General features: G+C 43.9%; 1 protein-coding gene and 1 long non-coding RNA gene across 3 annotated transcripts in view; one reads left to right on the top strand and one right to left on the bottom strand.

Annotated features, from left to right (window-relative positions):
• The window catches only part of arb2a (ARB2 cotranscriptional regulator A), a 184978-nt gene that overhangs the window by 62626 nt on the left and 107905 nt on the right, over positions 1 to 14447 (top strand). The window lies entirely within an intron of this gene.
• On the bottom strand, positions 7436 to 10371 carry LOC148673825 (uncharacterized). Its single transcript, XR_015936223.1, has 3 exons — positions 10288 to 10371; positions 9963 to 10054; positions 7436 to 8663 (listed from the first exon to the last, which is right to left on the bottom strand). It is a non-coding gene; the product is annotated as an uncharacterized LOC148673825 (long non-coding RNA).

Here is a 14447-nt window from a genome sequence, read left to right as displayed (position 1 = left end):
TGGTTTCACACTGGCTTCGCTTTTTTTTTTTGTTTCTCTCTAATACAACTATAGAGTGAATACAACATCATATACAGAGTCCATTTAATGGTCTGCTCTGAGTCTTTAGCACTGTAGAATGTGAAGCCGTTCCTTGTGTATAATTGCACTTTGAGTCTTTGCTTCTCCTTTGCCTGAAAACCAAGCTTATTGCAGCTGAGAGAATCTCCCACAAAAACTGCAAGTTGTCCTTGTGCATAAAAGCAGATTCTGCACTTCAACACCTTTTCAAATTAATATTTGTGATGGGTCTATTCTGCGCCTCGGAGGTTCTGTTCTCTTGCTTTGTTCCTGTGTTTGATGTAATGGAAGCAAGGACAAAAAGGAGAGCGGGGAGAGTGTGTGAAAATGGTAGTTAAGTGGGCTTAAGGGGTGCTTCAGCACTTTTTTGAAAGGATTCATGAGTGAATAGGCCTTCAGAGTGCTTAGCTGTAGTGCAGTAAATAGACAGGTCCAGCACAAAGCTGCAGATGAAATGAGCACATGCATATCACCCCTTGTGACATTTGGCCAATCCTGGAATATAATTTCACTTCTTTAGCCCTGGCTGAACATTTCCAGAATGCTCCGGCGGTTTAAATCTTTTGTTTGGTTAATTGCAATGAGTATAATATACAAGTCTCTTGGAGGTCCGCTGAAGACAATTAGACAATTGAGCGATTTAATGAGATACTGCCAGTTACTCACAATACGGTTTTCTTTCACCACACAGTTTTTTAAAACTTTTTTTTCCTTTTTTTTTTTGAGAGGGATCTGGGCGATCACGTAGTATTTAGCCCATATCCACACCGGAGGAAAAAAGTGCATTTTTATAGGATATTACTGCGGAATTCTGTTTTCAGCCAGAGTGCAATTTGCAACTGTTTGCAGAGTGCTTACATAAGCATCGGCTTTTTCTCACTCAAACAGCAGCAGGATTTCTCTGGCAGGGTTTCCTTCAATAGCCAGGTAATGAGCAGCAATTATGAACACTGAAGTTTTTATGTGAATTATTGTCATTCCTGTAAAAGCTACAGAATGACCTGTGAGCTGAGCTACTGATCCTGTCTAGGATGTCTTTAAAACATTTAATTTTTTTTCTTTTTTTTTTTCCTGTGTGGGAACAGAAGATAAAGCAGGGTAAAATGAGAAATATTAATAAGCTATTCATTATATTCTAGTTCTTACGAAGATTAATTAATAACCCCACTTTATGTAGTCAAGTGATTTTAATTTATAAGCCAAAATCTACACTTGTATGAAGTTGTGAAGGGCAGTTTTTTTTTTCCTTTCCCCCTAATCACAGTGTTACAACAAAAGACTAGGTCCATTATTACTTCTACAGCAAAGAGGAAAGGAAATGAGAGGGGGACAGGGTTGCTACAGTTTGACACAGGACAATTAATCTTCCAGTAAGCGTTGTCAGGCAGAAATGGACACAAATGGATCACTCACATTAACTGGAGGAGTGTAGGTAGGGATTTTAACAAGCATTTACGAGAGTCCATTTTCTCACTAATGAAGAGAGGAATAAGCGGCCTAGTGTAAGCTAGCATTATACACTTAAAGTTGTGTCCTCTCTGCTAAAGCCGCCTCTTCGCATTCTTGACATTTCTGGTCGAGACTCTGTGATCTGAGCTGGTGCTGGAAGGGCTGTGAATTCTGAGCCTTCTTAGAACAGCACGTCGTTCACTTCAGAGACCTGTGCTCCTAAATTAATCAGATAACCATGGAGCTCAGCTTAACTCTTTACTCTTTTACTTTCTCTTCTGTCGGGAAAATAAATAAATCCGAACTTTTAATGATCTGCAGGGACCTCGGACTGACTGTGCGTATGCTTCCTGGAGACCGCACATTTGTAAACTATTTAGAAAAGGGAACGGGCTGAGCATTGTGGAGTCGGTAAGCGGTTGTACAGGTATATATTCCTGTGTAGTCACGTGTTTGCATTGCGCGGGGCCCAGGCCTGTGCTGTGTGTTTGTCTGGGTATGGGGTTGTGTGAAGTGGGGGCCATGGGGTGATGCAGAGCTCTGCTGGGGACCATGCGGAGTGTCACCGTGCCGAAGGGCTCCTCTCCAGCAGCACTGCTGGATAGCGGTGTGCACACGTGGATTTGCGAGTGGGGGGATGCAGGGACGACACCTCAGCTCAGCATTGCCGATCCTGTCGGCCCTGGCACATCTGTCATTTTGAGACATGTGAAGGGAAAAAGACGAATTTCACAATTCAGTGCTTGAGCTTTTAGACCAGCTCCCGAAACATGTTAAAAACTCATAACCAAATCTTAAAGGGTTTGTCAGTTTGGTAAACAGGGAAAATGTTTATGTGTGCCATGCAGTTCCCACAGAATAAAGTATGTGCATCTTTCCTGCACATCAGCTGCTGTGTCTGTTGATTAATCCTAAGAGCTGCTGCGTTGATGGCATTGTTATAGCTTTGTTATCGCTGATTTGCCAAAACGCTGTCACCCAGCCCAAACGTCAGGAAGCTCTCCTTGTTTTTGTGGAAAGAAAATGTCTTGAAAAACAAGAGACATTCAGAAGTAAGCGTGGTGTCGTTTTTGTGCATCTTTCTTTCCTTGGCCTACTGCCTGTGCTCTTCTTCTCATGCCCAGAGTGTAAGGAAGATTGCCACTTGTTGAATATGAACATCGTGGACGTAAGTGGACAGTCTTCTGGCATACGGTAATATTGTTTGTAATGCTGGACTGTGAGAGTGTCCAGTAAGACTTTGATCTCAAGTAGACGCTGATAAAAACCAGCTCAGGTTCCACCTGATTCAAAGACAAGTGTCTAGAAACTCTGGATCATCCTGGGAGAAGACAAAACTCAAAAAAACTTTGTGCCTGGAATATTTTTTATTTATATTTTTACAGTCCTGGATAATGTCTGGCCAGTCCGTGTAAGAAGCCATCTGCAGCGCTAACACATGTACTAAAGCCTCCCCTAAGGAAATGTTGGCACTGCATAGTGCTGCACCACCTTCAAGTCTGGCAGAGTATTTGTGAAATAGCCATTTCATTTCAGTGTCATCTCCTCCAGAAAACTGAGTCACAGAGTCCCTTCCAAATTCAGGAGCACTGCACAGGTCCCATCGGTTGACATTCCCTTTTATTATTAACATCATGGAGAAGAAGGCAAAAGGATGGCACTGGAAGGATGGGGGAAGCGAAGTGCGCTTGATCCTTGTCAGGCGCTCTGTCTTTCTCATTTTCCTCCCCATATTTCCTGCGGGACTCCGGAGCCTGAGTGGGACAGGTAGGCGATTGCTGACAAGCCTTCCTACGGCTCCGGCCGACAGCGGTGACAGGGACACCTCGCAGTTTGCGACTGGGGAGCCCGAGGAGGGGACACACACGCGCACTCGCACCACAGCGGAGAGCGCACCTGCCACCTGCACAGGCAGGCGTTCCTGCTCCTGCAGACGGAAAAGAAAATCCCCATGTTTGTGCCGATGGAAAGAAAATCCCCATTTTTATTCTGAATTTGGTCCAGTCCCTGTAAACAAACCCAGGCTTTCCGTTCCTTCTGCCTGTCAGTGTGGGACAGTCCCTCAAGCCCCTGAATAGATCAGGACCGATCTCAGAGCAGCAACGTCTTTTCTGTAATGCGGTGACCAGGATTGTACACAACATCCTAAATGCTTTGTAATTAAATTCAATTCAATATTCTGAATTCCAAGGGCCTCTAGAGTCAAGCTGCAGGCGCGTGTTCCTGCACAGGGCTGAGCGTCTAATGAGTTAACAGTCAGAGAATTCAGATTCCTTGTGCTTCTGCTACTGCATCTGATACAAAACAATCTAAAGGGGTTCCTGGTCCAGCCTTCCCTCTGAAGACATACTGTACTAGGTGCCCCACCATGTTATAGGGAGCAGGAAGATTTAAACACAATGAAGAAGTATTTGGTGATGTTTCTAAGTTCTAGTAAAGTATGGTCTATACTAAAGCCCCGGCACTGTGTTTTAAATAAGTATTCTCTATTTTCTCGCGTTTGCAAGAAGTGCTGTGAGAGAGTGCAGTGATCTCATTTCTGAGCTTTAAACCCCAGAGAAACCAAAGGAAATACCTGATTTTAAACGAGATCCAGCTGAATCTTATTGCCAAAGGAACAGTGGAGTGTCTGTTGCATTTTTATTTAAAACCAAAAGACTCTTTAATCAGAATTGAATGCACAGTACTGTCTGTTCTTGGAAATCATTCACGTTTTTATATTAAACGAACTCTTTAAAGACCTTAGTGTTAACCAATCAACTGCACTCAAACTGGAATTGATATGTCTGTATTCTTGTTTACAAAGGTCATACCACAAAGCAGTTTATAATTGCACTATTTTCACATTTATGGCCACTATTACTGCTATTACTACTAATAATAAGTTGTCAATTTATATCAGTAAAACTTTCAATAGTCTTATAATGTTAGGTTTAATGGAATTGTGGAAGTTTTTCTCTCTCGGTTCTTGCGTTAAAAGCCCATTAAAAGTTCAGTGCACATGCTGGAGACAGTATGTGTAAGTGCAAATAAGTGCAAAGCGAATGTCATTAAGCAAGAAGCAGTCCGCTGACCTAGATTGTCATGGCTTTGGACAAGAGTGTTTGTCATTACATGCTACATGTTTTACTGACTCCCTGGGGAATAGGGGAAGACACAGTTTCACCTTTTCTGTGCCAAAACATTTTAATTATATCTTCTCCCAAGTACTGCGGCTCAGTAACCAAGGAGCTGACATTGATGCATGTGCTGATAAATCTGCAAACACTGGAAATAAGATTAACAAAGATTTTGAGGAAAGGGTGACAGCTAATTTTGCACAGTATTCTGCATCTAATCCAGCAGAGGCGTTATTATAGAATATATTTTCCAGTGCGCATTTGGAAGCCCAGTTGTGCCGGACTGTAAGAAACAGTGCTGTAAATATGTATGTGTGTATGTTAGCAGATTTGTGTTTTCTCCCTGCCTTATCTTGCTTGCTCTTCATTTTTTCCCCTTGATTGTTCAAACCTAAATTTCAATAATTCAAGCGAACAATTTAAATTTGGTGGTGGTTCAGTAGGTTTAGCGTTATTGCCTTTGATGTGATTTGTCATTCTTGTCACATAAGTTTTGTGTATGTTTGATAGTATATAAACAAGCTGTAATCACAGCAAAAAGGAGAAATGCAAAGTTAAGTTTAAAAAATACATGCGTACAGTGTGTGAGAGACTATATTCTGTGAGGGAATGTAGTTCAGATGCATTCAGGTTAAAAAAGAATAATGTAAGTGGCGCATTCCAATTTTTTTTCCAAAATGAGCATTTTTTGTAATGAAATACAGGACAAAATTAGGCTTTGTTTTGCATGGACTTTTGTAAAATCCTTGTTAGATAATGTAAAACATTAATTTTTAAGACTGTCTTCGCTGACATTTAACTAGAAGGCTTTCAGAAATGTCTGCAAGCTGTCTAGCGTTCTTGGACAGGGCTCGAATGGCCTTTTTGTCTTTAAATATCCATCTCTCTGGTTTCTGAGGCGATACCGCACACAGACAGAGCTCTGTCCTGGTGCTTTGTCATTCCCTTCCACAGCGAAACAAACTGATCGCAATCGCATGAGCCACAGCTGATTCCTAACATTTTTATTTGAACAAAAAAATCCTCCAAGTCTTCGTGCTTCTACTTTTCTGTGCCCGTTTTGCTTTTTTTTTTACCGCAGAAACATCTTGTAGTCTTTTTTTCGTCTGTCTCTTTTCAGCCACCTCTTCGAATTGGTTCCCTGTCTTCATTTGCACGCGGCTGACAGTTTCTTTCACTTTTCTTTGTCAAATTTTCTTTCTCTTTCATCCGTCCTTCTCCATCTGCTTTCGCTTTTGTTTGCTCGGGCCCTCTCTCATCCCAACTTGATAATGAGGAATGCAGTGTGACCCTGACCTCTATCAGCCCAGCCCCGACCCCCTGACCCCAGCATGTGACCCCTGACCCTCTTTTTGACAGCTTGATTAATTACCCTGTGTTATGATTTATGAGTAAGCAGTATGTAAAAATAATAGACAACAGGTGGTCCTCCCATACTTCTTTTTTTCTTTTTCTTTCTCTTCCTGCCTCCTGGAACAGTTGCTTTAAAGTTTTTTTTTTTTGCTTGCTTCTCAAGTAAGAGGTGGCATTTGATTCATGTGAGTACAGTGTTACTTTGTGTGTTTTATGTAAAGGGCTATTGGCCTGGCACTCAAAATCTTGAGGACAATTGCTTTTGTTATTATTTCTGTCCCTTTATTTTTGCTGGAGCGGCGGCGCTGCCAGAAGGGCCCCCCGGCTCTGTGCCGTGAGGACGCCCGTGCGTGTCCCGCGGTTCGAATACACCCCACGCACTCTCGCTCCCGGACACACCACAACACATCCCCGACATTTCAGGGATCTTTTTTCTCAGGTCACGTCTTTGAGAAAATCGCTCGGATGACACAGGGGGTGTTTTCCGGGCCGAGCTGCCGCTGTGTGTGCTTTCACGCCTCGGCGGAGCCTCGGGATTGGCTGCCGTGACCTCACCTGGCTGCCGTGCCCACGGCGCTGTGACCTACCACACCAGACCGGCCCGTAGGGTCAGCAGGCCCGGACACAGAGTCCTGTCCGCTAGCTCGGCCCTCTGGGCTTGCCGGGAATCGTCCGGGGCCGAGCCTTTTCCCAAAGAAGACAAAAAAAAACTGGAGTGCTGAACTTGGGAAAAATTGCAGAGATCAACCCAAGGAAAGCGATCTCCCTCCAGCCCTTACTTGCTGGCCGAGAGAGGTGGACAGAGGTCAAGGGATTCCAGTTTAGCCCCTGACCTTTGTGGTCACATGGGGCACAGTATGTAGCAAGATTAATACCCCCAGCCTGGACGCTCTCAACTCATTATTCATTTGCTCTGGCATGGGAGATTAAAAAGGATATCAAATTTGCTTGAAATATTTTAGAATGGTATTGACCTTAAAATTGCCGGCTAACAGTCCAGATTAACTGGGATGTACTTTCAATTTCAGACATCTGGTTTTGAGCAGCAGAAATTCCTTGGTGTGTTTAGCTTGTTGTAAGATCAAATAATGCTGTGTCTGTTTGCACAGAAGTGTGCATATACTGCTTAATTTAATATTAAAGGCCTTTTTCTATCAATATATATAGTAAAGAAATGTTGTCAAATGTTTTTTATTTACATCCATTTGAGTAAATTGGTTACATCCATTAACACCATTTTTAATTTTTTTTAACAAGGTAAATGTATTACATAGTAGTGCCGTTAGACGGGCAAAAGCTAATTCTAAGAATGCTGCTTTTCCAGGTCAGGAACATTTTATTGAATGAAATCTGCTATTCCTAAGTAAGTAAGTTTAAATTTTAATGGCTAATGGTGTTTTCATATATTTTTTTATTTAAAAAGAAAAAAAATAGTTGTTATTTTTTTGACATACTGTTTAAGATCTATAGATTTTCATTTTTAGAAATTCTGGACAAATAAAATGATCACAAATTATTATTCATTATGGTATTGTAGTGTGTGATGTGAGCTTCACTACTTGGCAGATTAAGTCGCTCCTCAAAATTGTTTACATGCGATAAATTTATTGAAGAACTGATTGTACAGTTCAACAGATTATACAGTTTAACTTGTTGCTTTACAAGTCTAATTTCTGAAAGAAATACTTCTATTTAGGACATTAGTAAACTATGGATCAAATGCTAATAATAATAATAATAATAATAATAAACAAGTAAAGGTTTATTCCATGCTGAAAAGAAACACAAGGCTGTGGAACTTTTAATAATAATAATAATAATAATAATAATAATAATAATAATAATAATAATACTATAATCATCATCTTAAAACATTGACTTCACAGCAGTTGGAATATGTTGAAATAAACCACATGTGCTGTGAATGTTGTATTCAAGGCTGAATGTTTGTTCCCACTCGTCCATGAACTAGTCCCGTGGAAAGGTCATTGCACAGGCTCGAGGCAGTGTGATTCGGCACAAAGATCCTGCAGAAACAAGCTCTGCGAGCTGGCTGTGAAACGGTTATTGGTGTCGGCACCTTGCTTTGGGGGATGGATCCCAAGGAAAGAAAAGCCTCATTCGTGAAAACGGATATCCCGGTTTTCCCCATCCTCGCGGGCTGCACCGCAAAAGGGCCAGATAAACGCCTAGGTGCCGTTTGCGATCATGGAATATCTGATGTCTTATTGTCACTACTGCAGCACCGTCCAGTATGCAGAAAACAGCGCAGCCTCGACGAGTGTCATTAACCTGCTTATTATCAGGAATTAGGAATTATTAGGTTTATTTTTTTTAAGTGGAACAAACGTGTTATTTGGAAGGCTCTGTAGTTCCCTTCTGTGCGGACGCTCGGGACCCAGAGGTGTTGGATTGTAAAGCCCCAGATATTGCCGTCATCGCGGAAGGCCCTGTTTGAATAACGACATCCTCCTCTCGTGGTGTCATCGTTGCCGGAGGAGGCGGCAGGACCAGGGCTGGGGAAGGGAAGGGGCGGCGTGCCGTAGCGCGATGGAAGGCCGAGCTGGCGTGCCGGCTTGCCACGCCTTTTCCACATCCGGGAAATCCATTCCATTTGCCTGCTGGGCGATATCGCAAGGACGAGGAGCAGCAGCAGTAATATTATTGTTGTTAATGATGTTGCTATAATAACAGTAATAGGAATAATAATATTAATAATAGTAGTAGTAATAATAATAATAGTAACAGTAATAATAGTAGTAATATCAATGTGTTTCAATAGCTTCAGAAAAAGCTGCAGCGCTTTTCCAGCTGTCCGTGTCGGGGCAGGGAGCCCTGTGGGAAGCCTCAGGCACCTGGGGGGGTGACCCCTTGGCAGGGCGTCTTCCCTGGCGGAATCAGGGACTCTCGTTCCAAACCGTGTGCCTTGGCTGTGGAAGTCTGCCTGCGTATCTGCTTTGCATTTGTCTTTGACCGCAGTCATTAAAAAACACGCCCACATTTCCCCCAACTGGATGACAACGAGCACGCCAACCTCCCAGCCTCAGCCGGAAAAAGGTGTTTGCTTAAAAGTGATTTGCATGTGGCTCAATATTAGATTGACGCCTTTTGTCGTGCTTACGGGGGTTTGATTTATATATAAAATAGTTGGACAAGAATAACGGGGGCACATATCATTCTATGATCTATATCTCCGCTCTCCTTCATTAAAAATGTATGTGTAAGCTGAGGGAAACAATATAGAAATATAAATCAAAATGCTTAAGGCATAACAATAGAGGGTTTCTTTTGTGTGCGTGCATTACTCCAGGATTTCGTCTTTTCTTGCTGTTGCACCTATTGTTTCCTGTGAGCTGTGATCTTTTATTTAGTGCGAGATAAGTACAAGCCGCATGTCTGTGTTGAGGTACAGTAAAAACAAATGTCAACACCCTAAGGAAGCTCGTCTTGTTTATATTAACATCTTGCATGTGTGCTGCCTTTAATAGGATGAGGATTACTTTCTTAACAAACAGCACGGCTTAAATAATGCTGCTTGGCAGACAGATTTTTACCGCAAATAGAATCAGATACCTGGAGGTCTTAAATTAATAATCTTTATTTTATGTCATCATAAAAAAAAGACCCTCACCAGAGATCAGATTAAATCTTTTTTAAGCACAGTTTTTGGACTGTTGAAATTGTAATCCTTGGCCATTAGAGGTTTATTTTATGCCAGTCTGGCCTGCCTCCCCATTTTCCTCGTCGGCATTTTCAGTTATTGTCTTATTTCACTTTCCTTAATTAAATACTTTAAGGGCCCATCGTATTCTTCATATGAATTATAAGTACACTATTAGTAATAAGCAATGTAGGTATTTTTTAAGTGAAATTGCTTTACGGGTATAATTGAGTTCTTTGTTTGCGGAGATGTTACTGTGAACAATTGACATGTTGTCCTCCTATAAAAGTTGACAAATGATTTGTGTAATATTTACTTACATAATCAATGCCTTTGACAAATTTCACCTCTCCGATGATTTATGTGATCCAGTCTCCTCTTTGGTGTAGAGAATAGATTAAGCTTCGGGTTTCTGTAACATATGTAACTTCATAATAAATGCATGAATAATGACGTTGCTTTTACAACTTAGCCAGTAAATAAAGCACTCAGCTGCAGCAAGTATGCCCCATGCATTACTGAAGTTAGTGAACTGAAATTGTTGTTAACACTTGTTGTTAAAGTGTATTTAAATTATATCCCAAGTGCCTCCCGAGAGAAGCATAAAAAATAAATATTAGCCAAAAGAGATATCACTTAGCTCACCGGTTGCTTAGATGATGTATTATCATAGTCCAGTGTGTGTTTGTGTTCCTGAGAGTGGCTTCTGAGAGTAGTAAATGCTGCCAGTATTTAGGGACAAGGGTAATATTGCCTTTATCACCATTTGCAATAGAGGTTGGGTCTAGTGTAACTGGGCTTGGGACATGAGGTATTGACGTAGTGTATCAGCTTGGGAGATAAGCTCCACAGAGTGTATCTGTGTCCAGGAGAGAAAGGTGATAAGGACTGGACAACCTTGCTGTTAAACACAGATCTTAATCTGACTCTTCAATAAAATCAAGTACAAATTGCTGGAGAATGGGGGATAGGCAAGGTGATGGATGAGGAGAGGGCTGTCCCACCGTTTCTGGGCAATCGGCTCTTGCAAGGAAGGCTGCAAAAAATGCTCAGACCCAAAATGTCTTTATTGAAACCATTACGTCACTGTTGCTGCTGTCCTTGGATACTCCAGATAGGATGAGCACCTCTACCAGTACCAGTGACCCACCCCCTTCCAAAAACAGAAGAAAAATGCAGCCTCACGGAAAATGCACATGGATCTGCTGGGCGACTGGAGCATGTAACATGAGGATTTTTGCGTTTATTTTGGACGCTTCTTAAAAAACAGTAAAACAGAAAATAAATAGTAGCTAACGCAATTCTGAGGGAATGTGTTGGTTCACGTTGTGCAAGTGGTGTTTTACCAGTTTTGATCAGAATTACTAACATTATTGTATTTTTTTATTTCAAAAGATTTTTTACTACTACGCGTTTGTAACTTGGCCTGTTGTACAGTATATAAACGGTGTGTCTGTATATTTCTATTTCTCAGTTTCCGTCTGAAGGTTTTTACTCCAGTGTTAGCTTCACGCGGCCTGGTCTGTGGCTGGAGAGGGAGCAGGGGGCTGCGGTCCAGCCAGCAGACAGAGTCTGAGAAGTGTCTGCGGTCTCTGCCTGTGTTCAGCAGGGCTGCGTGTTCCCCTCGTCTCACTTGCTCACTTTAACGAAATGCACTCACCCAAAAATGAATTGAGATTTATTCAGGCATTTGTTCGAAATGCAAACCTGTTACAGTGCACCAAACCAACCTGTATATTTTATTTATCACAACTGTATATCAGAAAAGTTACGTGGTAAACCTTGTGAACTTTTATGTGTAAAAACCGAAGTGCTGTGTTTTAGACAATCTGTCAAAAAAAATCATTATTTCTTATTATTTATTCAGTGTTTTTTTAAAGGATATTTAAGATTTTCTTGCGGTTTTAAATCTCCTGCACAATCTTCTCCTTTCTAAAGAGAACCCTTTGTGGGCTTTTTAAGCTAGATAGCTTTTTTTAAGAAGCTTTTTTTTCCTGTTTATGTCTGTTTTTCAATTGATAGCATCAGATTTACACCCTGTGAAAAACAAGCAATTTGAAGGTAAAAATGTGATAGGAAATCTATTGTTTTAATAAATTAATGAATACATCAAAAAATGTTAATTTTTTTGGCAAGTTTATTTTTCTGGTTCCTCACAGGATAGGAAGGAAAGATTGAAAAGCTTGTGTGCGTTTTTGCAGTTAGCTCATAAACCATCGTGAGTGGTTGCGATAGTGCAGAAATTTGTCGGTCAGAGCTGTGGACGTGAATATCCAACGATATTGTGTGTCAGCGCCTGCGAAACGTTTTACTGCTCCACATATTCATACTTCAGGCTCAGGCTACATTTTCCTCTTCCTTTCCCCCACTGAACACAGTGCGGAAAGGGCAGGCTGGCTGGGGGAGGTCTCTGACAAGGAGTCCAAGTCTTCCAGTATACGAAAGAAGGAATAATAGTGTCTTGCCTGTTGAAAAAGCCACGGAGAGAGAAGCTCTGACAGACAAGGTTACGGAGGAGGTGGTGGCCTTGAGCAGGCTGTCTGACGAGAGGAGGGCTGGATATTATATTACGGTATTTAGGTTTTGCTCCTCGGACAAGCGTTTGTGCTTTTTAATTGGGTCTTTTCACAGTCCCGTCCCCTGGTGAAGCGCAGGTTGTGAAAGGACGAGGCTGATAATGCGCTCAGTACGCGTTCCTGAAACCTGGTCTGCGCTCCGCTGTTGTGTGTGTGTGTGTGTGTGTGTGTTTTTTAACCATCATCCATGTTGAAAACCATTCACTCACAAATACCTTGAGGCTTTGATTGTGTTTCCCTATTCAGATCCCTAAGCCCCCGTTTTGCCTGCAAACAGGCTGCGTCTCCCGTCTCCCCTCTCATTGGCTGGCGGGGGAGAGGTCGCCCCTCTGCCCCGTGCCTGCCAGCGCACAGCTGCCAATCAACAGCCAGCGCGGCGAGAACGGGAAGCCAGGGCCCGCTGTCAGGAAATGGAAGATCTGCGACCCCCAGTCCCCCCAGCTCCGTCCTCTCCCCGCAGTGCCCCCTCACCCACGCCCGCCCCCCTTCCCCTCCCTGTGCGGCCACAGCGCCCACCTGGCAGGGCAGCTCCTGTCGCCGGCCCCTCGGCGGAGCTTGAGGTAGGACGCTGGCTGTCACAGTCCCCGGAAAACAGCTCTGCGACAGAAGCGCACCCGTGAGTCTTCCCACTCCTGAAGCCCCCTCGCTCGAGCCGAGCAGCCCGCCTGTCTTCACCCCCTTTGTCAAAAACTTTAACGGCGCTTCATGGGAAAAGGCAAATATTTGTGAATAGCGGCACTTGCAGCTGTTTATTCTTATTACTGCCCCCCCCCGCAGTTAATGACGGGAAAATATGCAAGGGTGTGATTCCCCCTCATTGCGCCAGCCTAAGTAATTCCAAAGGCTCTAGAAATATTCCAAGTGACTTCCAGTGTGTTGGCGCTCGGCTCACGTGAGCTGTCCGCTCTGCCAGGGTAGATTGGCTGAAAAGGCGAACGGAGTTTGTGCTGCTTTTATTCCTGTTCTTGAGTAGCGGCAGTGCGATACTCCTGCTGAGGATGGCAATACTGGGCCGTGAGTGTAGGAAGCCGATGGTCCGTTCCTGTAGTAATGCTGCTTCCTTTAGTGTTTGTGTCGAGGGGGCCGACAGCCGCGTCTGTGGGTCCCCGCGCTGTGCTGGGCTTGGGTCTCCAGGAGAGCAGGGGTCCGTCTCTTGCCAAGGGGGTTGGGGGGGGGGGGGGGTGAGGGCAGGGCGACAAAAGAGCGCTTACCCGTGTGACCAGAGGCATCGGGGCCTGTCCTCGTCCGGGACCCGAGATGACCCCCGCTGACCACCGGCCTGACTCCGACGCCCGGAGGTCCGGAGGCCGCGGCCCGCAGCGGAGGGCTTTGTCCACTCCGCTCTGGGAAGAGGGACAGGGAAGCGCGCGTGTGTGTGTGTGTGTGTGTGTGTGTGTGTGTGTGTGTGTGAACACTGGTAAGAGGCGCTCGGGGAGATGGGCTGGGGCTCGCTGGTCACACTGGGAGCTGCTGGAAACATATCCCTGTGTGCCCTTCACTCAAGACAGGACAGGAGCTGGGACTCACTGCTAGAATCATTCCAGACACATGACATCAAACAATAACTGCAGCTCAATTAATAATAATTTAATAATAAACAAAATGTAGGCCATTTAATGGGAAATATTCTTCCCATATGTGGCCTGGAAGCTGGCTTATATGCCTGCTGCGACTCAGTCTTGGATCTTTTATATTCTTCTTTGTCACTTTGTTTCCTGCAACGCCAGAGGAAAGACAAAAGGATCTGCCTCCTTAAAGCCGTGACCCGCGCCATTTAAACCCTTCTGCTGTGTCACAGTAATCGCCAGGAACTTTCTGCGCGGCGTAAATCTCCGCTGGCTTTGTCTTTCTGTACAGTAGGCTGCTCTTCTCCCGATGGATTGCAGCTTCTCTTTGGCATTTGGAGCGGTCGGTGTTTTTAGTGCACAGGGCTCTTCCAGCAGTTTGCGTGGTTGTTAGCTGGTTTGTGGAACCCCCCCCTCCCCCCCACCAGCCTATTAAAGAGTATTTTTTTATTACTTCAGCTTTTCCTTTTCGCCCCGTTGTGTTGCAAACGCCGCCAGAGTGAGCCGGCGAGGTGGCCAGCGTTGCCCCCTCTCTGGCAGTGAACAGCGTGTGGCGGAAGGGGGCCTCGATACCGGCAATTTGGCGGCCCCGTAGCCGAAACCCGTAATGAAGTAACGAGACCTTGTGAAGCACAAATCTGCTTCGGGTTGACAAAGCGTGGTA

This window comes from Lepisosteus platostomus, chromosome 4 (assembly GCF_059453375.1).
Source record: "Lepisosteus platostomus isolate fLepPlt1 chromosome 4, fLepPlt1.hap1, whole genome shotgun sequence".
Lineage (NCBI taxonomy): Eukaryota > Metazoa > Chordata > Actinopteri > Semionotiformes > Lepisosteidae > Lepisosteus > Lepisosteus platostomus.
The sequence above is the reverse complement of the archived record's forward strand: the minus strand, read 5'-3'. Positions and strand labels throughout refer to the sequence as shown.